Source organism: Haliaeetus albicilla, chromosome 1, assembly GCF_947461875.1.
Source record: "Haliaeetus albicilla chromosome 1, bHalAlb1.1, whole genome shotgun sequence".
Lineage (NCBI taxonomy): Eukaryota > Metazoa > Chordata > Aves > Accipitriformes > Accipitridae > Haliaeetus > Haliaeetus albicilla.
The window spans coordinates 78149835-78174593 of record NC_091483.1 but is presented as its reverse complement, the minus strand read 5'-3'; the positions used below and the strand labels follow the sequence as shown (position 1 = coordinate 78174593).

Sequence of the window (24759 nt, the reverse complement as noted above, 5' to 3'; positions counted from 1 at the left end):
TCTCCTACCTTTCAGGTGTGTTTTTTCACCCCATGGCTATATAAGAGAGTTGGAGGAAAGGTAGACCAGCCTCGAAGACCTTACAGTAGCAGAGGATTCACAGTTGAGTTACGTTCCTAACTACACTGCAATATTTAATTTGCTTTGTCAATTTTTTTCACATTTAAGTGCAAGTTTTAAGCTGCAGAGTGTTTGTCTCACGCATACTCCAGATCTGAGCTAATGTATATAAAATCAGAATACGGCCTTAAAGGGCTGGTTCTTTGAGATAGGCTTTCCCTTCAGTTATGCTTTTTTTACCCCACTGATTTCAACAGGGAACTCCTCATTTGCCCTATGGGGAGGGGAGAATTGTTTTTTCTGCATGGAGCCAACTTTGAGGTCTGAGCAGAGAACGTGAGTTCAAGCTCACTGTGTCTTCCTCATATCTGTGATTTACCAGGCCTTTCTGAAGCAGCAGGCTGACATCTAAGTTCTTACTTGTGAGAAATCTCCGTGACACTGAAATAGGTGACAAAACTTCTATTGATTTTCCACCGGGAGTGATTTTGTTGAAAGCAATTAGACCTCAGTGATAGAAATGCAAAAACATCTCAAAAGCTAATGTGGTCGAGACATTCATGTTGAAATGAGAATCACCTTGCAGACATGTCTTACTGGGAAGAAATGGAGGCAGCTTTGAGAAGGATTCGCTCAATGCTTTTATGTGTGGGGAGTAACTGGAGGTGGGCAGCTGAGTTACCTCCTTCCAGCCCTGCGAAGGGGCCTGATTTCTCACAAGGTGAGTTTTCAGATGCCTCTTTCTCAAGCTGGGCACAGCACAGCTGAATTTTCCAAAACTGCTAGTCACTTGGCTGAGGGATCTGTCCTGAAAGCTTTTCTTGCCACGTCCAAAGATAATCTCAAGTCTGCCAAAAGGACCTTGGAGCCAAAATATTAACCTTTCATTTTTCATTTCTGTCTCCACTGAGTTTAGTCATGCTTTTAGTTAAGAAGCGACTTGCCTCTGCTGGAAGCTGCTTTGTTCAAGGCTTTCACCGCATATGCCCAAGTGTTTTTGCAAGGAGAGAAAAACCAGCTCCCCACCAGGCTGGCTGCTTAAGGAAAGTGGGAAGGTGGATGGCAGCAGCTAAGGAGCTTTTTAACACTCCAAGAGTTTTGTCTGTTCTTTCTCTTCACTGAGTGAGCTGATTGGCATCCAAGACACATTCAATCATGCTCTGCAAAAAGGCAGTATTTTAACAACTAAATGGCTCATTCACTGAAAAACTCAAATTTTCCAAGAAAATATGCCAAGCTGGGTTTGAAAATCTACATGCAAACAGGTCATGGGATATGCGTGATAATTTCATGACTTTCTATGACACTTATTGTGAGGATAGCAACATGCTTTTTTGTATTAATGCAGTGACTGATCCATTTTCCAGAAATCCTTACCTTGTGATAGATAAGACATGCATAGATGTAAAATACAGGGCTTACTTCACCCACGTACGTGTCCAGCTGTTTCCAGATGGAAAGCTGCCATCATTTCACAGTTCATAACAACAGTGTGTAAAATTTTAGAGCCGAAATTGTACTTCTCCCACATACTGACTGCTGTAGATGTTGTCACAAGCTGCATGAGGTTTACAGCTGTGTGACGAAGTGAGCAAGGGGATGCTGACTTCACCTGTTAGTAGAAGGTGACCAACCAAATGCTGCATTCAAAGCAAACTTGCATCAGTGGCTTGACTCACCTATACTTTTCCAGCTATTCCCAAATAAGATCTTTAACAGTTGAGCTTTCCCCAGGCTGGATTTTCCATAAACGTGTTAAGGAAAAAAGCATTCAACAAAGGTGCTCTGTAGAAAAGCAAAGGAAAAGTTCATCAAACTGGGTAGGTGAGGGTAGTGATTGAACTGGAAAAAACCTAGTGTAAATATGGGCACATACTAGATCAGTTAATAGCAATAACTCAAATAATCGAGCACCAACACTGGCCCAGAGTTGAAGAAAACATGGAGTGTGGGATCAGGTGAGAAGAAAGCAACATAATAACTTGTTTTAACAGATCCATAAATAACTTGTTTAACAGGACAGAAGGATACTGACTGACGGAAAAGTAACAAGAGTGTAACTGCAAACATTGGGATTAGGGAGGTGTGAGCAGGGACGAGGAGGCAGCTCAAAAAAGGGCAGTGTTAAGAAAAATTGGGGCAGAGTCATAGGAAAGGAAAGTAGAAAACTGAGAGTGTAACAGGAGAAATAATGAGATCTGGGGCAGAAACCCAACCTACAGGGAAGATGCACCCCACTTCATAGCACAAAAGTCAGTTTGAAAGGATTGTTTTGTAAATAATACATTACAAGAGACCTAAAATAGCAACAGTTTAGGATGGCAGTGGGCCATGTGGTCCATCTACCCACTGTATCTGTCCACCATGGGACGTGTTTTCCCTCCAAACGCTGGGCTGACTCATGCTTTAATGTGTTTGCAGTTGCACAACTGCTTTTGGATTTCTGTGAAGCATGCAGACATTTCTTTTAACCTCCAGCCTTCGCCGCTGTTTATGAGCTTTTGATGGTGTTGTTTTGCATGTTTGAGTAAGTGAGAGTCAGACCCCATGACCCTGTGGGCTGGAGGGGACCCTTCTCCAGGCTCACCCAGGGACTATTAGCTCCATTTAACAACATAAATGTCCAAGGGCCAAATTCAGTGCCACTGGAGGCAGTGGGAAGGGTGCCACCAGTTCAAACGGATCTCGGGCTCAGAGCCAAAAGTTTCTTTGAACCAAGAGAGGGAGACGCTTGCACTCTGTCCAGCTCGCGGAGGCTTGTGTTTTCTGATTCACTTCCCTCTTTCAGGACATCATGGAAGAAGGATGGCCTTTCAATATGAACATCCACAGGGTGTGTATAGTTAGCATGAGACTCATGCTCTTTACAAATTATATGCACTTGAGAACTGAAGTAATTTTAAATCAGACAAGGTCCTCTTAAGATGACAGCTGCTAAGCAAAGGGCTCTTGAAGACCAGGACTGAACTTGCTCTTTCTTGAAGAAATAGAAGTCAGTGGGATCCAGAAGAGTTTTTCCACTTCCAAGAAAAAAGCAAAATGGAAAATTGAATGACAGTGAAGAGGGGGTAGATCAGAGGTTTCCTGACCCCCATGTCTGCTGAGGCTCAGCCTGCTCAGCCTGCAGCCTGCTTGGACCAGGGGCAACCTCACCAGAGAGCCCGGGGTGCACGGCAGTAGGAGCTGGCAAGGCTGTTTCTTGTGAGGGAACAGAAGAAATGGCAGCTGTTTGGGACAGAGTGGGAAGATCAGATAGTCAGGGAAGTTTGTGCCTGCAGCAGGTTTGACTCCCTGGAAGCTATGAAGAATAATTCAATCAAAGAAAAAAAAACAAAAAAAAAAGGCAAGAAGAAACATCCAGAGACAAAATGAGAAAACAAGCCAAAAAGTCATTTGCAAGAAGCAGTTTTATTTGACTTCCAGTTCTAATGCATTTTTTGCATTGGCCACTCCTTTCTTTGAGCACCCTGAGCATCATTAAAAGTCCATTTATTTCACTAGCCTGTGCATCAGGCTAATTATATCCTGTGCACAGCACACTTGGACTTGACAACCCAAAAGGGACAGCTAGAACTGGATTCGTTGAAAAGAGTTTTTCATTTTATAGCACTATAAAAAATAATGATACAATTCAGTCCCAAACTCACAGTAACCAAACTTGTATGGCACAAAATCCTTTCCTTCAAATGTGTACTTCCCAGTTGAAGCTTCAGAGATTTTTCTCTCCTGTATTTTCTCTGTCTCTCCACCAGTCTCAGAGGACATAAGGTCACTGCATCATCTAAAGGTGTCCAGAATGAATTAGTCAGTAAAATTAAATTATTGTTTTTTTTATCAACAGTAATGCCTGGGGCTGGCCAAAGCTGTGTAACGGATTCAGGAACACATTGATTTAAAAATAACATTTAATTTCGATATAGTATGGCTCAGAGGCCCCTTTCAGTGAGATACTTTAAAAACATAAATGTAGGCAGTGCTGGCCTCGAAGGAATTTATGTGCTGGAGGCTCTGATCCTACCGATATAAATCTGTGCCTGGATGGAGAACTCTATCTTGCAGAAAGTTCAGTACTGCTAATGATTATTGAGCCAGAAATGACCCCATTTAAATCTCAGTTCCCTGGCTGAGTTTGTGAGGCTGACAACTCCCCTGATTTGTAAATAGAAGGAAGAAAGCTGCTCCTGAACCAGATATACACAGTGGCACTTTTACAGCTATTTTTTTCTCATTGCAGCTGTGCCATAAATAACCCAAGATAGCCCTCTTTAATAATTGTTTAGGAACTGGAAGCATAACTAACAATTTCCAAGTAACTGGACTTTCATTTCTAACAGAATGGAAGAATATAGGAATTCAGGGCATGACTGAGAAATGTCATCCCACAACTGTGTACTCTGGCGGTTTTCCAAAAGCGCTCTTCGCTGGCCTAGCATTGCTCCATTTATGTGTATGTACCACTCAGATACCACCGTGGGAGCAGGTTTTGCCTAATACAAGGCTGTTTTGTAAACCCTCTCCCTAAATGTATTCTGCATGTAGTTTGAACTGATTATGTAAAAGCATGAGCAGCATCCTCTATACCTGAACACAAGCTGACCTGAAGTCACCAGACCCTTGTTATATGAAAGACATACCCCCAAAAACCCCAGACCTCTCTACATTTGCCTATAAGCACACTTGAATCCTCATGGAAGGTTTCCTCCAGCAAGAGCAGGGTCCCTTGAGTCCACGGCCATGCAACCACCAAATGGCAAGACCATAAGAAAAGTACCCCGGAGGGAATGTAGACGGACCTGGTATGTGGTAGATGCAAAGCTGAACCACAGACTTGTTTCACAAAGACCAAGGAGAAATCTGCTGGAAACAAAAAGCTTTCGTTAACTGGTTATATAGCTGGATTTAAGGACAAAATTTACAAACGGAGGTTGGAAGCAGATTTATACTGGGTATATATTAGCATAGCACCAAGAGGCCTCGTTTTAAATTCCAGACATTGGTATTTAAGTAAAAAAGTATTCATGGCACCTTCCCTCTTTGCTTTCCACCAGTTCTTTGACAGAAAGTCTTTCTCCTCCTGGGAAGGACTAGCAGCACAATTCCTTTCTGTCTCAAATATTTGTTGGAATGACTTCCCATTTCAGAAACCAAAGAAAAAAATCATTAAAGATTTCTGATTAATTAATATTAAATTTGATGTTAGCCTCCCCTACGAGCAGCACCCTCTCTTACAAAGGGTAAGCTTTCTTAGCCTGTGATAAGAAAACAAGTTATTTAATCAATATATTTTCCAGCATACGTGTTCTTTGGCAGAGACTTTGAGTTGTCTCTTTTGAGCGTGTGTGTGTCTCTGCGCGGATATGTGTGTATGTGTAAGTGTTCCTGTTTCAGAAAACAGAGTTGTTGGACATGGATAGGAATGTGTCTGGCATCTTTAGAAGAAAGACTCAGAAGGAAATCAGTATTTGAGTGAGTTTTGCAAGATATCCAGCTCTGACTATTTTGCGGTTAACTTTCCATTCCAAAATTGTTAATGGTGAGCTGTCCAGACCATGTCTCTTACCAAAGAATTTTGGAATCGTGAGAAAACAATGAGTTAGCCGTTAGGAAAGATTAACCTCCCAATCTTAATCCTTCCAACTATCGCTTTACATAAAAAGGGCATTCATGTCTAAATCACTGCTAAAGACTCTTGGCTAAATTTCTCTCTAGCCTAATTCCACTGAAACTGTCACTGCTACATCAAATATATGGTGATTTAATGCAAGCTGGCTACAGTTATTATTGCAATAGTGTTAGAATTGCCATCTAATATTGGAGTCCTGTTAATGCTACTACACACTCTATTTACACAGATAAAACTTACAAGCTGAACAGACAAGAGACACAAAGGATTGCAGAGAAAGGAAATATTTTTATACTTTAGGCAAAAAAGACTCAAACTAATATGATTTGCCTACAAATGTAGAAGGAGTTAGGGAATGAATGTGAAATAAACCCGGGTCTGCTAAATCTCACACCATCCCTCCCTATTGCTTTCCAAAGCACATTAGTGTTTAATTTATCGTGGAAAGGGCAGGTTGTCTCTTCTGATTTCACCCATGCATCCACAACTGAACAAAATGTAACAATTCAGAATAACTGAATAAATTGTTTCCCAGAGTAAGTCTGCTGGCAATCCCTTGTATCAATAACATTTTAGGCCTAGGAGCAAAAAGGTGCTTAGTGCCTGTCACTTACTCAGGCATTTTAATCCCTGCTGCTTTCCTAAACAGGACCTAGACTCCTCAATGTATTTGTAGTTCTCAGGCTCCAGGTTTTAAGTCAGGAATAAAAACATTTATCAAGCTGCTTTGTTAATTTATTTTTTTTTAATCATTAAAAAGCTAGCCTTGTTTTGTTCAGGAACCTGCCTGGTAAATACATGTCCAATCACTATCAGTGCTAAACCACCTGACTGGTGACATAAAGTTGGCAGTTATGACCTTAACATTTTCTATCCCTACGGTTGCATAAAAAATCTGTGCACTCTAACCCGTGATTGTGCAAACTATGGAGACAGCAGCTGAATCTTCATGCAATGGCAGCCTCACGCCAGCAACACTGCGGTTTGGTGGCTCCTGATCTGGTGGTGAGACAGCATCCACTTGTGCTAATGTACCACCTACACATGGCCATCCTGTGAAATTTGAGTGTTGATCATCTGAATGCAGCTTTCAATTAGCACATTTTAGATAGGGAAAAAAAAAAATGGCAAAAAAAAAAAGTCTGTCTTGCCCAGGTTTGGATTCTAGGCTGCTGTCAGTACTTTTGGGGGGTTTGGATGGTGCTGAGCCCAATAACACAAAGGACTAACACTGACTGCATTGAAACCACCACAGAAATGCAGACCTCTGCAATGGTACGGAGAGGGCGGCATGGAGGGATGCATGCTGTGTGCCAGGGGCTCTGCAAAGGTAGATTTTTGGGGTGAAGGCTCAACAGCTGTAACTAGTCCAGTTGCAGGCTTACCTCTGGCACCAAGTACTGCTGTTCTTTAGCCAGCAGGAGTGGTCAGCACTGTCCTTGACAAGAAAAAACAGCTCATAGCAGGGGGACTGACAGCTTGCAAGCGATATGGACTGACAGCTTGCAAGTGTTATGGACAGAGGTGAAGAGAGACGTTTTTGGCATTCTTGAGCTTCTCCATTATTGCAGTGCAGTAAATGAAATCCTGTATAAAGAAAGAAAAGAAAGGCCCATCTTGTTCTTAAAGGCTGCTGCGCTACCAGGATAACAAGCTGGTTAAAATCACTTTAATTCTGCTCCTTTTGGCATGCCTTCTCCCCTAGAAGAGCTGAGTGGTTCTTTTCCCTCTCCTTGCCACAGTGATGACTATCAGGGCAGGATGCCATGCCACTGAGAGGCAGCTGAGGTCCCTTTCTCTGTAACAAGTCCATCTGGTTGCATGATGTGTCCAGCGCCTCATCTGCATCACACAGCAGGGCAGAGCAGAAAGACCTTTCAGGCACTTCAGAAGAGGCCATAAAACATCTGCACTCTTCAATTGTCAAACACAAGATTTGCGGTTTTTGAGGGTTATCTTAGTAGGCAATTCTTGCGTTCTAAGACTTTGAACACTGATGAAGGCAGCTAATGGGTATTAAAAGGACTGAAAGGATTGAAAACTGGCTGAACTGGACTCAGAGAGTGGTGATCAGTGGCACAAAGTCTAGATGGAAGACAGTAACTAGCGGTGTACCCCGAGGGCCAATACTGGGTGCAGTCCTATTTAACATCTTCATTAATGATCTGGATGATGGGGCAGTGTGCGCCCTCAGCAAGTTTGCCAGAAGGTTGTACTGCCATCCAGAGGGACCTCAACAGGCTGGAGAAATTGGCCAGCAGGAACCTCATGAAGTTCAACAAAGTGCAAAATCCTGCCCCTGGAGAGGAACAAACCCAGGCACCAGTACATGCTGGGAGCCCCCCTTCCAGAAAGCAACTTGGCCAAAAATGACCTGGAGGTGCTGGTGGACACTAAGTTGAACATGAGCCAGTGATGTTCCCTTGCTGAAAAGAAGGCTAATGGTATCCTGGGCTGCATCAGGAGGAGTGTTGCCAGCAGGTTGAGGGAGGTGGTCCTTCCTTCTACTCAGCACTGGTGAGGCCACACCTGGCGTACTGGGTCCAGCTCTGGGTTCCCCAGTACAAGAGAGACATGCGCGTACTGGAGATAGTCCAGTGAAGGGCCATGAAGATCCTTAAGGGACTGGAGCATCTCTCCTATGAGGAAAGGCTGAGAGAGTTGGGACTGTTCAGCCTGAAGAAGACTCAGGGGGATCTTATCAATGTATGTAAATACCTGAAGGGAGAATGCAAAGAAGACAGAGCCAGGCTCATTTTAGCCGTGCCCAGTGACAGGACAAGAGGCAGTGGGCACAAACTGAAACACAGGAGGGTTCCTCTGAATATCAGGAAACACTTTTTTACTATAAGGGTGACCGAGCACTGGCACAGGTTGCCCAGGGAGGTTGTAGAGTCTCTATCCTTGGAGATATTCAAAAGCCATCTGGACACAGTCCTGGGCAACTGGGTCTAGGTGGCCCTGCTTGAGCAGGGCAGTTGGACAAGATGATCTACTGAGGTCCTTTCCAACCTCAACCAGTTTGTGATTCTGTGATTGGCCAGCTGGAAGACTCTTGTGTGGTTTTACAGCTGCCAAATGTGTTGTGTTGGTTCCCTGGTCCTGGTGGAGGTGTCTGGAGACTCTTTATCCTTGAGGGTATTTTGAGAAATGTAGAACACAGCAAGGCTTGCTCCTTTTTCTGAAAAAATAAAAAGCATTTCATGCACAATACTGCTCCCCATCTTCTGGCTTACACTGATGAGGGGTGTTTGAGCAATGCCCTTCCCGCATGCAGAAGCAGTTTCTGTGATATAAAGGGTGCTGTGAGCACGCTCTTGCCTTCCCAGGAGGTAAAGGTGAAACAACGACCTTTTTTTTTCAGGATGTGCTATGTTTCCCGGTTCCCCCTTGCTGTAAATGTACCTGCTTTGGGCTGCTATGCTCACTGCAGAGCGTCTCCAGCTGCAGAAATATCTGTTGTGACAGCAGGACGAAGGACGTGTCAGGAAGCACAGGAGATAAATGGCACAGCAGCCATGCTAATGGTCTTGCTGATAATGTAGCCAGACAGCTAAGACCCATTTACCTCATTGCTGGATGAAACAAATCAAAGAAGGCAGCTTCTCTAGGTGATGTACGCTACTGTGTCAACAAAAATTATCCAGATGGGAGTTTATTTTGCCACATCACTCAATGTTTTTTAAAGGAATTGAAAAAATTGATTAATATCTTGACTTCTTTGTTGGATTTCTTACTGTGTTTGGGTACAGTGAGCAGTGTGGCCTGGCCAAATGATTTTTAAGATGTTTATTGTGTGTTGAAAAAAAAGGAAGAAAAGCAAAAAAAAAGTGTGTTTAATTTTCTGGAGCTATTAACACCATCTGTGCTCCAATTACATCTGCAAGTCCCTTGCACAGGCATCCAGGAGACCATCCTCACCCCCAAAAGGACAAATGGGCATTTAATTGCTCCAGGAGAACGTGACTGTGCCAAAACCAAGGGTGATGCTTGTTACAAAACCAAAAACGGATCTAGTCTTAGCTCAAAGCCTTAACACCAGTATTACACTTAAGGCTGAGGAGCTGTTAAATATTGTGGACTTCATACATATAGATACGGAACTACATGCACACGCAGACTTTAAATATAGATGACCTACATTCACAAACTGGAATGACTACCGTTTCATCTACTGGCAGTGGTTGGGTGGAAGTACTATCATCCACCGCAAGATAGATGACCTCAAGTCCACAAGCACTGCGTGACACGTCCCTTCAAAGCCCCAGTGCTGGTGAGGATAATGCTCGTGCCTAGCACTGGGCATAAATGGTTTTCCTGAAAGCACTAAGGCTCCTTATCTGCCCAAAGCCAGCTCCAAAAGCCCGGAGCATTAGTTAGCAGAGATAACCGAGTGTATAAAATTTCCATATGTAGTTCAATAGCTGATTTATTTTTATTACTCTGAATGAACTACACAGCCAAAGGAGATTAATCAGTTGTCTAGTCAGTCCTCTGGGCATTGCCTGGGCTACCGATTCCCTCCAGCAGTTCCCGCATCAAACCCAACAACAATAGACAAGGAAATGTCAGTTATCAAATAGGCTGAAAACACTTTCCATTGTTAAGTAAAGGATTTCCTTATGATTTCCCATGCCAAATAATATAAGTTATACAGTGTGTGCCATGACAGTCCAGGACTACTGTGAAGAAGATTAATATTAAAACTAAAGGATATCTTTACCCTCTATTGTCATAGCTGGCTCAGGAGTATCCCCGTTAGCTGCAAGGCTGAGTTTAACTCTTCTCCTTCTCCTTCCCCTTCCTCTTCCATTCTCAACTGGAAGAGATGGAAGGGGAATACAGCATTTCGCATCCGGATCTGACAGCTTTGGTCTCCCCGGTGAGGGCTTGTCCTCCAGCTGGCAGGGTTGTGGCACAGCCTGGTGGGATCAGGCCATGACCTTTTCCATTCCCCTGGAAGCAAAGAATGCAAACTTGTTCACTGCTTCATAAATACAGTAAGTGTTATTGTGGGTTTTTTTAATGGGATTTTTTTTTTCTTCCTTTTTTCCCTCCAGTGGCTAGAAATTGCAAATGCTTAGGAAAAGAAGGAGGATTGTAGGGGAACCCCATTCCCTTGGGCAAGCTCTCGTACACATGTACAGGAAATTGAATGCAAAAATTATTGCATGCGAGGCTGTTAAAGAAGTGACGGGGTTATAAAACAGATCTTTCAACTGCCACCCATTATGGACATTCCAGTTGTAAAGGGTCACATTTTAATACAAATCTGCTGTCCCAAATTATGTTTGTCTTTTTCCATAAACTAGAAGTCGGCAAAGATTTACAGGAAGGTAATTTTCCTCCTTGTTATTTTAACTCATTTATCTCCTCTCTGAATTTCAAAAGAAGAAGAAAAACCCACCGGTTTGGTAGAATTTATTAGGTTGCAATGGTATAATGGCTTCTGTTCTTGGGCTGCTGAAATGTCCATGAAAACTCTGAGGGTCTTTTTAAACCTACCCTAGCCTTCATGAAATGGGTAGTGTGGTGCTGCAAAAATAGAACACAAAATCTGATTAAGCTTGATGTGACTAATTTATTACATAAATTCTGCACTCCTGATCTGATATTCCAGCATTTGCCATGTGAGATCATAGCACAAACGGAAAGTGAGATGGCTTGTTTCTAAGTAATTGTGACAACGAAGCAGTTTGATATTCAGATCTTCAGTTACTACCAGGAATTTTGATTACGCTTTCCTTTCTCTGCCTCTGCGTTTCTTCCCATTTTCAAGGTAACAGATGAAAAGATGTCTCAAGGCCATCAGCAGAATTAGATTTGAGATTACAGTGTAAATAGGTAGACGCGGTACCAGTTAATTTAATTAGTTTTGAAATAGGTAAAAGGAAAACAAGCTCACAGCCTCATCAATGAAATCATATTCCAGAGGCGTGCTAGTTTGTGCTATCGTTTTTTCCTGAAATTCATCTGAATTTTGCTATCGGCAAATCAAAAGCTGATATTCAACCTTAACACCAATTCTGATCTAAATCCTTTTTTCACTTGAAACCAGACACAAAATGTTTTTAAAAACTGCTGTTCAATTTATACCCTGGAAATTAATATTTCATCTGGCTGTTCCAGTTCTATTCATTATTCCTTCAGACTCCGTAAATGCACAGGACAAATCCCTGGAGTTTTGCTTTTAAATCAGAAAATTCAATTTTGGTGACTCTATGCAAACTTTGAAGCTCCATTGGAGCCAGTCACTAGGAACTGCAGCTCATACATTGTAGAGGCTTAGTCTTGATTTTGCAAAGTGCTTTTGTGTAATCAGTCAATTAGAGCTGTGACCAGTGATCCATATCAGCAATTGATAGCGAAGTGCAGGATTGGTATGCTTGGAATCCAGGTTTCAGTCTTTCTGGTTAGGTAGCAATTCTCGAACAGCACCAATGTCAAAGAAGTTATGTTGATTTTTTCAATTTCTTGACTATAAACACCTGTAGTCAGCTCTGTATTAATTACAGAAGTTCAGCACAGTGTTTCTTTTAATATTTCCACCTACACTTGCACTATCAGGAAATCCTTCCCTGATGTTTTTTTGTAACATCATCTGGAAGTGGAAAAAAATGCACTGATACAATTACAGTCAGTTAACAAGAACCAAATCTTGCCACTAGAGCTTAAAGTGTATTTGTTTAAACTCTGAAATGGTGTAGTTAGACTGTTTTATCTCTTTGTGCAAGCATAACTTTTAAAAGAATATTAAGACACAGTAAATTTTGTGTTAGTGGGCATTTATTTAAAAGCCACATATTTAACAAGACACTTTAATAGCTGCAGTTCTATAAGAAAGAATAATGGGAAAAAAAACTTCAGAGTTTAGCATTATTTTATAACTTCCCCTTTCAATGACCTCCTTAGATCATGTTTGCTGAGATCTTTGTTGGTATAAAATACTCGCATGGTTACTGACAATAGATGTTGAATGCAAATTCTTTCTCCAGTGCTTAGAATGCCATTAATAGATTTATTTGCAGTTGGTAGTGACTGCCATTGCCTTTAAATACTCAAATGTGCTGAAAGTCAATTGAAGTCAATTTGAATTAAATATTACCAATTCATCTCTGAGTGTAGTTTTGAGTACTCGTGAGTTCAATAATGGAGAAGCCATCACGGCCTGAGCGGTTGTGAGCATGCCATGGGGAGCCACACACAGAGCTGAAGCAACTTCCACCTTGGATGAATCCCTTAGGGTAAGATCGGGAAGGAGAGCAGCATGGGTGCAAACCAGCTGGCATTATTTGGTCTGGGACTCAGGGATTGCTCCATAAAATGTCTGTGTTTAGCTACGTTTGCCCATAGAGAGCAGGACTCAGGCACAGGGATGCTCATGAAGATGCCTCCCTGCTACCCACGGACAGGCGAGAGGGGAGGTCACAGCACCGGGGTAGATGTCTAACTGGGTTTTTCCCTGTCCAGGCATGGGGGAGACAAATCCTTCATGGAAGTGGCTGTCCAGAAGGAAAATGGCACCAGGAGGAGCAAAGAGGGGGACGTGCCTGAAACTCACCTGTTTGCTGAAGCCAAGCACATGGGTGAGCGCAGCAGAAACTGTTTTGTGGTTGGAGAAGGGAAATTCCTGGGGTTCTGCCACCAGGATTATCTCTGCCATTTCAGCTGACTACATCAACTGTTCTCCAAGAAAGAAATGGGTCCTCAGGTCTCCCCTTGAGCACCAGCTCCTGTCACCTCATCCATGTACACACTTCCCCGCTCCACTGCCAGGCAATAACCATCACAGTTGGCTTTGCAGCACCCGCCTTACAATGAGGGTCTCTCTGGGAAGGATGTACCCCGGTCTGCAGTGCCCTCCTCCTCTTCCTCACAAGCATCACCTGGTGTTGAACAAGTTCTGCATCACCTTATGAGGCAGCTGTGCCACAGGTCTGCTCTGCTCCTCTGGTAACTGATGGCGCATCAGCCTGTCTTACTGCCTTTGCACCACAGCTGGCTTGTGCGTAGGTGCCCTGGGGCACTTTGGCATTTTAAGAGTAAAAGTATTTAAGCACCCGAACCCAAAATGAAGCTGGCTTAAGTGGCTGGGCTCCCTGCATGAGGAGAATGGCATTCAGACCACACAAAAGCCAATGGCACATATTTTACCTGGGTGTGTAGCTCATCCTTTCTCCAGACCATGGGTACCTGGTGCTGGAGACAGGTAGCTTCAGGAGTCAAATGGGATGGGGTTCATCATTGCTTCTTCAAAGACTGGAAAGAGAGAGAGAGAGAGATTCACTCTTTTTAGAGCGTGGCTCCAGAAGAGAATGGTGCTGGTTTTCCATTGCTGTCTCTCTTCCAAAAATGTGACAGAAATCAACCTGGCAGTGAGGACCAGAAGTCCTCTCCAGAAGAAGTGCTTTTACCCAGAGGACCTTTTTGATGTTGTTTGCTCGCCCGTCCCTAGGGACCCGGACTGACTTTGGGAGAAAGGCTGTGGGCATGTGAGGACACCTCTCCTGGGCTCACATCCATCATCTCCTTCTCTTCTGGGACATGACGGATCTCAAGAAGGATTTGAACCCTATGACTGTTCTGAGCAAGGGACCCAACCAACTGGGGCTTAAACAGAAAAATGGCACCCTCCTGTGGCAGTGATTTAAAAAAAAAGAAGATAACTGTGACTGTGTTAAGTGCAGGGTCTAATCCTGTCAGCACATGTGTTACCCGTGCACCAAAGGAGGTTTCGCAAGGGATGAAGGTGCCCTTCTGCTTAGGCAAAAAAAAAGGGCCCCACTTGAGCGCTGGGGCGATGCCGGCAGCGCACCGAAGCAGAGCTGTGGGCAAAGACCCTCCAAGGTCAGGCAGGGAGGCCTGCGGCGAGTTTGGAGGCAACGGTTCAGCTGCACGGAGCCACTCTGCATCCCAAAGTCCACATCCGGCCAGCTTGGAGAGCCTACATCCTTTTTTTGGACTTGGCTCTTTGTCAAAACCATAGGGTACGGTGCCTGCATGGACTTCAAAGGAAGGACAGTAAATGTGATTTGGCCCAGGCAGTTATGACCATTTATTGCTAGCATCTTTCTCAGATACTGCTGCCAAGGGTTAAAATGTTTACATGCCCCCTGATTTTAAATGGACTGGGTTGCATGTCAAATGCCAACGAGAGAGACAGCTGGAGTATCTAAACCAAGAGCTTTGATCTTGGTATCTGTAAAAAAGAGGTCATTTGGTCTCCCCAGGAAGCACAGACATTTAGAAGGTCCTTGTACAACTCATGCAAGTATTTTATTAACAACAATTTCTATTCACATTTAGGTAGGTTGTATTACTACTTACAAAATGCATCCTATATAGACATGTATATGTATATATATGTATGAATATCTGTATGTTTGTGTGTGTGTGTGTGTGTATGTGTATACACACACATTTTTATATACGCAAAGTTGTGCACTTGTGTGATTATCCGTGTGCTTTCTATTGTTCGGTATTTGTATACAGATATACTAATCTATCTAACTTACTTGCAAAAAAAAATGACAATGATGTAAGCGTTATGTTTTATCTTTAAGTCAGTGTTTGCAGCAATAACCTAAATAATTCTTCCGTATGCGAATCTTGGAGTAACACTGTAATTGTAGTAAGGGTACGTGGCATTTTCAAGAAGATGCAGGCATGAAAACACAGACTTCATTGTGCTGTAATCACGTCTGACATTGATTCAGAAGAGAGGAATTCTAAAAGACAATATTGCACAGGGGAAATATTTCTATTCTTTTAGCGGAGGATTTTGTGGTTAGTTCACAATGCAATTAAAATAGCCACCAGATGTTTATGACTTCAGGCAGCAGTTAACTTTAGTGTCCCTGATCGCTGTCCTTTACTTCTTTGTCAGAATAAATAAGTATTTTTCTGTGCTGGAGGAAAAAAACCCTTAATTTTTAAACATACCAGGGGTGGTAGTGGTATGTATTTCCATCTGGCAGTGCTCGTGTTGTTCTGTGACAGGCATATAAGAAATTATAATCTTAAGGTTAAAATAAAATCTCTCTCCAGCGTGAAATAAACATATTTACTTAAATGTGAGATGAAGTGTACAGTATCTTGTCATTAAACTGATTTGTGACAAGCAGTATTACAAAAGACTGTGGCTTTTCCAGAGTATCTAATAAACATAGAAAGATACTCTTTTTTCCATTGAATAATAGGTTTATTAGTATGCAATTTATTTTTAAAGACACATTTAAAGGGAGCCTGCTGTGCTCCTATTTTGGTAATTTTCCTTAGAGTCTATTATTCTTATTTGTTTCAGGGCTATTAATTTTGAGGCCACATTATGTTCAAATTATCTTTGATTACCAGGCTCAATAAGTGATAATAGTTTGTGTTTCATCACCCAAAAGGAAGCTAATGAATTTCGTTGCACACTAACATTTTGAGAAAGAAACTACTGGAGCTCTGCAAAACAGATTAAAAAAAAGAGGTGCAAAAAGTTACAGTGAGTTGCCCAGCTTCTTACATAAAGCAGTAGGAGAGCTCAAGAGGCGGGGGAAAAACCACTTACGTCTCCTAACTTTAAAATGCTGTATTTCAGCTACTCAGTCATGTCTGAGATGGTGTGTTGGCACAGTAATTGATAATTTGAGTGTAAGATTATGAAGTATCTCAGACAATGTGGAAATACATGAGAGAAATTTATATACATGGGTAGGTAGCAGTTTTAAATAGTTAAATGACAGTATGATCTTCAGAAACAAAATCCTAGCATCTAAAAAAATTCACACAGTGGAAAGAAAAGAAGACATAGCGAGAGAATTGCTCATATTTGGGTGTGTTGATAAAGTCTGTGAAGATCTATGTTAATGCACAGAAACTAGCAGTTTCTCACCTAAACCTGGCAGTGTCATGAATCCATGCTAACGGGGAGTCCTCCAAGCATTTCAGAAACAAATAAGAGAAAGGATTTGAATTTGCTTGGCTCTGCCGAGCCCTGATTACTCAAAGATTTGATGCTCAGCCCCTCGGGGTATCCAAGACGTGATCCCCAGAGCATGGAGCCACCCAGCTTACTGCTCCTCCTGGAAAAAAAAAAATGCAAAACTGCAGTCAGTTCCTTCTGGCTGTTATGCACAAATACATCAGTAACTCTTTGGGGTCAGAAGAGAGGTGAAGCGGTCGGGTCCCCCCCAAACTCCCCCTGCGCTTTCCCAGGCAGTTGTCAAAATCTGAAAGCTGCTGCAAAGTATTTCAGCTGGGACAAACAGGCATTTTTCCCACTGAAACACTTCTGTTCTCTCTATTCCCGTCTAGCTGTGCTTCTGATTGCATTCGTTAATGCCAGGAGCTGTGGCTCTGGGTGTGCTCATCAGCTCCAGCCCGACGGGCTCTCAAATACGGGGGGCTCTGCGGCAGCACCCACAAACTGACATGTGATGGGACATCAGGGGCTCAGACACCATCCAAAGCCACGTTCATCATTAACTCCTCAGCGGCTCTGTTACGGCAATCATTTGGAAGGTTCGGGAGATGAGGGAGAAAGTGTTTTTTTTCAATTTAAATTCAGCACGCTGTGGTTTTAGGATGCGCAAGTCACAGGGGAACTTGTGCTGGGTTTGCTGCTGGTGTTGTTCCAGCAAATTTATAGTTCATCCTTACTGCCACACTGTGAAGGGGGGTGAGCGGAAAGGATTGCAACAGGACAAATAGTTAATCACCCAACAACCAGGAAACCGTATTTTTGTACAATATTAGTGAGTCACATTTACTCAAATCAGGGCATGACGCCAAAACCGAGACCAGCAGGTCAAGAGCAAGTCACCCTTGCATCTCGTGTCAGGCTGTCCAAGGTAATGGAAGGGCTTATTTTGCTGTGTCTCTAATCCTGGTAACTCAGTTTAAACCCTGCACGAGCAATGGTACTCCCAATCACGCAGGTCTTCAACACTATTATTTACAAAAAATTGGTTACTTTTTTTTTTTTTAAACCAGCTTTTTCTGGCTTAGTAATACATTTTGGTAACAGGATGCAGGGGTGGTGTAGAAATATATCACAACACAAATCCCTGCCCCGAACTACTTTTCAGCCTAAAGTGTACAAACTTCTTTGTCTCAGCTGCCACTCTTCTCCCCCATCCAGCAACCAAACTTCATGATGTTTCATTTTTAACCTGTAATATGTGTTAGCCAGTGTCTAAAATCAGTGTCAGTCAATTTAGCAACGTCTTCCAATCTGTGCTGAGGAGTTGTCCCATCATTATCACTATATTTGTTTCCTTGCATAATCACCCAACGCATGTATCATTCTTCCACAGCTAGGAAGAAGTACAATAGTTCCCTTGTTGCATTTTTGATTAATTTCCAGCATGAATTACTTTTTGTGATCAAGAGAGAATTATGTGACTTGATTAAAAGCTAATATTTCGTCTATCATTTCTCAGTTTGTTATTGTACGTGTGCTACAAGGAGTTCCTTATTGGTTTATTATGGGAAGTTAAATAGCCCGAGGGTGTTCACTACTTAGTGTGTTTTTATCATGTCTTTCCTTTTCTCTGACCCCTTTTCGCCTGTGCTTTTCAGCCTCACTTCAGATTTAGGGTCTGGATCTTGCAGACACTTACCCACTCAGATATTCCCACTGGGTCAATGGGACGGCTCAAATGTGCAAAGTAACTCAAGTACTTGAGCGTTTGGAGGACCAGGACATGAAGCAGCAGTGATTTGAGTGTACACCAACCAAACAGGCTCCAGAAATCTTTTCTGAGCCACAATGATTTCAACGTGCTAAAATTCACAAAATGCAAGGCAGATGTGTGCTATTAGGAAATCACGCTGGCTACAAGATAAGAAAGCTCTGATAACTCCTGAACCTCCCTTTGATGTTCCCCATGCAAAGCTGCACTGGTAACAAGGTCACCTAATGCAAAATAATAAATAAGCAGGGAGGCAGAATGCAATTAGGCACCATTCAGAAATGGTTTGAATAAAGCACGGTTTCAGCCCGCTGGAGCTGTAGCAAGGCTGTTTGTATAACAGCTCCCTGTTGCCCAGAAACAGCACATGAGACTACTGAGTGTCTGCAGAAACTCAGATCTGGTTTGTTTGACTTGGACATGCAGTAAAACTGACTTTTAAATGTTACTTCAGCTTTGAGTCAGTGATTACACTTGTACTTTTACAAGCCTTGCCTGGAAATGGGATGTTAATTGTTGTTAATGAGTCTGTCCACCTGAGTAAGCTCTGCAGGGCAGAACTCACAGAGCATAATTGCTCCATGTTGCCTCCAGAGACCCCCCTGCTGACCCTGATGTCTCTTGCATTTAAGAGCAATCCCACCAAATCTGCTCCTTCAGACCTCGGAGCTTTCTTCTCAGTCCAGGACAGTAGCCAATTTCTGTCCCTCTCTCAGTCCCAGTCCCATGTGATTTCTGGAGTGGAGTACTGCCAAGGTTCAGCTCTTGCCAACGTCTTTAGCACAGGGAGAGGGCACTGGTGGATACAGGGTTATGGGATCCCAAATAGGGAAAGGAGAGTTTGTATCCTGAGCTGGAGCTCTATATACCCGTGTAGTTAATCCGTGATCTAGCTGTGAGTGAAGGTGTACTAGGCTGCGTTATTTTGATGGCATTTTTTTGTGCAGTGACAATTTCTGTTCCATTTACTCCCATTAAATTTTCATTGACCTTCCTTCTGCCACCATAGCTTAGGACCAGTTGTTACTGTGTTTCTTTGCAATCCATCCGCCATGCTCACCTTGGGGGGGACATTTCGTAGTAGCTCCCTATGGGCCCCACAAGTAAATACATAAACCCCCCTATATTTCTATTAGAGATAGAGAGAAGATAAAGGTTTAGCAGTTTGAAAGATAGGGAAACTTTGTATTTTGCTTTCGTGGGTGACACCTGCCTGAACACATGCTCTGGTGTTACTCGTGGAAAAAAAACAATGTTGGGACCTGAGTTTTTCTTTTGGCGTCATAGCTGACTCCCCCATTTATCTGCCTCTAGCTCACTTCTTGTGCAAAGTACAAAGTTGTCATTAATACACATGGCATTATTCCCCAAATGACTCCAGCTGGCTACCCAAAGTCAACACACAGCTATATTATGCCATGAGTTCCTTAAACTCATCCTTCACTAGACGGGCCACGTAATGGGTGGGTCTTCCGTCTAGCAGTAAATGTCACTGGGGCTTGGCTGCTTTGGGCCAAGAGGGGCTAATGAGCTCAGAAGGGCTAATGAGCACGGAGACAAGAGCCCTCTTGGAAAATTCCCTGCGAGCAGCTGCTCAGCCAGGGGGGCTATCGGCTCTGGAGATCAAAGCTGGCAGGGCATCACACAAGGAGGTGGGCAGTGATTCAGCTAACCAGCTTTGGGGTCATCAGCCTCTACAGAGGACCTCTGCCCATACTGCCTGTGCCCTGGGAAACAATTCAGCTGGACAACATCGTGTTCCCTGCCCAGAGGTACTCTTTTAGTGTTATTCTGGATCACATTTTTCAGCCTGGGCACAGTGTCTGTGTGTTTCCTTACTCATTTCTGCAAAAAATCCAAGTTTGCCTGGTAGACGGTCGGGTCTGCCCATGCTAAGGCTCATGGAGCCTCATGTTCACAGGTCCAACATCTTCATCTCACTGGTGGAACAGTTATTTCAGCTCAGTCATCCTCCAGAGCTGGAGACTGAGGGGTCTTTCCAGAGACCCTCTGTGTCACCTTCACTCTGCTGTTCCCAGCTTTTGGGGTGGGATTCACCTCCTTTATCTGTAGCCTTTTCTACCAAGGTTAAGCTAGTCCTCAACCCTGTCAGATGCCAGGACCTCTTTCCAAGCTAAGGGAGGTTTGCAACCAGTAATGGCATCTGGGCTGGGATGTGCTGCTCCATTTGGCCACATTCAAACAGTCCTGAAATTAAAAAAAAACACAAAAAAACAAACAAACAAACAAGGCAGAGGGAATAAAAGAACCCAGCCCTCATTATTTACAGTGAAGAAAGATCACATTGCACGTTATTAATGCTCTAGTTAAAATCACCTCTGTTTTATTGCTCTTTACAGAGGTAACTGTGCTGCTCAGAATTTGTTACCTCATTGCTCAGAAATAATGACTTCAGACACACACAGGCTCATTGTCAACTGGCCTCTTTTTAGTTCATTTGACATGGTCTTGGCAAAAAAAAAGACAGTTGAAAGGCACCTCTATCTTATGTCACTGTTCCTATTAAAGGGCACGTTCTGTACAGCGTCCAGTCCATGTTTTAAAGCTTTTAAAATATTCTTTCTCATTACGGTGCTACTGTTGGGTTCAAAGCAAATTCAGCTGAAGTAGGATTTAAGTATCTAATTGACAGAGTCCCGTTTTGTAAAGAAAACCTGGTAGACTAAAAAGTAATGTCATTTTTATAAAAAAATAAATTTTTCATAGAGAAAGGATGTGTACTTACTTGCAAATCAGAGTTGTGGTAGTGGTTACTCATATTATTAGTTGCACTGAAATTAAGATTTGCCCCCTAAATCATTCTCATTTAAAACTGCAACTCAAATGTATGAACAAATTTTTTAAAATTCTGATCAAGAAGATTTTTGTTATTAATTTCAAAAGAATAAATCTTTTGAATCTTGGATGGCAAAAACTGCTCTCCAGCACAAAAAAATACAAGAACTATTGTGATACCTGCTTATGGACAGATTTTGTTCCAACAGTCATGATGAGTGTATTATTTCTCCTGTCTTCATCAGGACCAAAATCTAGAAGCAAGCCAAAAAGTTACAATATCTGTTCCTGTGAATAGAAATCTTTGCTTTACAGAAGTTTTGTATATCCAACTGGAATTCTTTTCAACTTACGTTTGTTTAATTATCTTGCAATTAAGGAATAGCTTCTCAAATGTGCTTTTTAATGACACACTGATGTTTTAATTGTATTTTTATATTTATATTTATTTAGATATGTAAACAATAACTGCAATATTTAGCACAAGCAATGTAAAAAATGGTCATAGCAAAGGTTCACATGTTGAACTGTTGAATGCAGCAATTGATTTGTGCCTTATTTGCATGCTAACTTTATTCCTTTTGAAGATAAAAATATTTCAGGATTCTTATAAAATGTGAGCCTGGTCTAAGTTAATAAACGTTAGATGAAAAATACAAAATTACAGGTAGAATCAATCTGATACAGGGTAGTTTTATGTTCACATGACTTTTAATAAGCAGGAAAAAAATTAAAATACACCAGAGTTTTATACAGTCTTATGTTAATTGCCAGAAAGGTGGCATTGCAAACTGTAAATAGTTTATTCCTACATGTAATATATAATAATATTATATATAATGTATACAGTTATAAAATTGTACTATGTAAAAATATTATAATTAACAATTAGTAATATAGAAACATAAAAATTAAGTGAAAATTATTTTTATATATTTGTTTCATTAGTTATTTTCAAGAACATTATTTAAATAACGTTATTATTACAATAATAAAATATAATATGATAATTATATGTATTATATATGTGTATTCTAAAGTAACTATATAATTGTAGTTACTTTAGATATTATTGTTCAAAATACATTTTTACATATATTATTCATATTATTAATGTCCTCTTCAATACTGGAGAATAGGTTAATTTTTTTTAATGTCCTATGCTTACTATATGCTTTTATGTCTAAGTCATACAGCATTAATTTTTTTTCATAAAATTCTGTAATTCTAGGAAGAAACTTTTCTTTATTTCCTGACATAATGTTACCTTTACTGAATATCTGCAGTGTTCTACATGGGCTGGCATAGTCTGATTGTACACCGTGTGGACGTTTCCTGGAATTTGTATATAAGAAAAATACATTCTGCACAGCTCTAGCCTTTTTCAGAAATTTTTCTAAAATTTATTTCAATTTATTTCCATATTGTGGAAATATACACACACACTTTTCTATTCTACCACACTGGCACAGACAAAGAAAGTTTTAACAGAAGATGAAACGAATCAGGAAAGATTAATTTAAAAAGCAACAGGATCAAGCTGTGTCTGTTTTGTTTTACATTTTCCATGTAACTTAAAAAAAGTCAGAAGGTATTTTAAAAATTGTGATAAATAGTGTTACCTACCTTTGGACACATGAAAACAATTATGCACAGAGCTTTTACTTCCATTTTTTTTCCTCTATGTTATTTTCTGTTTAAATTTTGGTGCAGAACTTCATCAATAAATTCAGTAATATCACAAGTTTTCCCTTCTGAAAAAGAAAACCCATCCTTCGTATTTAATACATTATTTAAGATCCACTGCCTTCTGTCCCTCTTTTCTAGGGGGATTCATAAATACAGTATGTTCAGCTATTAACAAGAATTACACAATCCTTTGGCTCCTCTTTGGTGAGCCCAAAGGCCGGTGATCACCTTAAAAAAAAAATCCTAAAAATTGAAACTTTCAGTAGAAACAAACATCAAAGCTTTTGATCAATTAATGGCTCTGGGTCTACTGAGGAAAAGAAATACTGGCTTTGTCCTTCCTCTTTGAGGTCAATCGCAGTCATGGCAGCGTTCATGTTTTTGTATTATTCCCATTCCCAGTGCTCTGGACCACTCTGCCTGGATTTTGTCGGATGTCATTTTAAGCTTGACCAGTATAAGGTGAAGATCAATGTAAGTAAATTCAAGGGCAAAAGTCTGGGGTAGTGACATGTCCGCAAAACAAAAAATAAGACTCTACGACAGCTGTGTGGTATCAGTTTTGCTCGATGCTGCAAAGACCTGGGGCATTACGCAAGCCGACAAGAAAAGATTTGATGCATTTCATAGCAGGTGTTTAGGAGGGATCAGTAATGTCAAATGGCATCACTATGTCGGGAACATAGAGTTTCAGGAGAGAACAAGAAAGGGGAAGATTATGGACTTCCTAACAAGGAAGTGACTTTGATGGTCTGGCCACCTAGTGAGCGTGGAGCGAGGCTGGATGGTAGGAGAAGGTCTTGTGAGCCGCTGTAGAAATCTGCTCTAGGTTTTGACCTTTTAACTTGTCTTCTAAGGGTGGAAAAGCCTTGGGGCAGGGGCTGTTGCTTTACTTCTCCAGCATGGAGGATGTGGTCAGTCCTCACCGACCCACCCGGCGGGGAGAGAGGAGGAGGGAAAGAGGTGAACGGGAAAATGAAGAGGACATCTTTTTGCAAGACGCTGCTCTCCAGCAGGAATATTCACATGAATCAAGGATTTCAAAACCAGGCCTCTAGGGTTTTGTAATGCAAACTTAGACCCTGCAGGCAAAATGGGGTTTAATAGACTCTGCAGAGCCAAAATCTACACCGTAGGCTCCACCGACTTCAATGAACCTTGCACAGATGTGAGAGTGTAAAAGTCCCCTGTTGTTCACATTTTCTCTCAGAAATAGCCTTTCTGGATGTAGCTGAAGAGCATCTCTTAGAAAAAAACGTAGCCCAAAGAAGATAACTTAAAACAGATGGGAGCAAGAAATAATAAAGCCAGGCCATATGGGCAGAGTGGACCTGTTTGAAGCAAGTGCAGCCAACTCTATTATGATGTAGTAATGTGTGAAAGAGGCTGCACTAATGTATGGACTATCTGTAAGTGGAATTTTTTCATGATTGAATCAAGAAAAGGAAATGTACTCTATCCAAATGGTAATAAGAACCATATTTCAAAAAGATCCATGTTGAGTTCTTATATCAAATAAAGTAAAAAATAGCTCACCATCCGAACTAGGATCTTACCTTTTTGTTATTTATTTTTAAAACTCTTATTGAGCTTTTAAAATGTTTTCCTTAAATCCGCAGCTGGTAGAGTCCATTCTATTTTTTTTCGTTTAAAACCTCTTTCGGCTGCTGAAAAAGTAGATAGTAACTGCAATCAGCCATTTAAGTCAAACAATCGGATCTCTGTTAGAAATAGACATGCATCACTGTTTTTGAGCCAGAACGTTTTGCTTTACTTTTCCACAGACAGTTTAGGATAGCCTTCCAAAAATAGACAACTAAAATGTAATACTTCTAGTGTTAAAAATATTACTTCTCTGCAATATTGTATACTGCACTTTAAAAGCAAGCATAGGAACACTAATCAATGATT

The 24759-nt window shown here is 41.6% G+C and overlaps 2 long non-coding RNA genes across 2 annotated transcripts; both read right to left on the bottom strand.

The window, feature by feature from the left end:
* Positions 1-10406: 10406 nt before the first annotated feature.
* On the bottom strand, positions 10407-13941 carry LOC138687670 (uncharacterized). The gene is made up of 2 exons (XR_011326784.1): positions 13838-13941; positions 10407-10639 (listed from the first exon to the last, which is right to left on the bottom strand). It is a non-coding gene; the product is annotated as an uncharacterized lncRNA (long non-coding RNA).
* A 4882-nt stretch (positions 13942-18823) lies between these two features.
* Positions 18824-24518, bottom strand: LOC138686184 (uncharacterized). The gene is made up of 3 exons (XR_011325543.1): positions 22786-24518; positions 21340-21413; positions 18824-20571 (listed from the first exon to the last, which is right to left on the bottom strand). It is a non-coding gene; the product is annotated as an uncharacterized lncRNA (long non-coding RNA).
* Between the last annotated feature and the right edge of the window lie 241 nt (positions 24519-24759).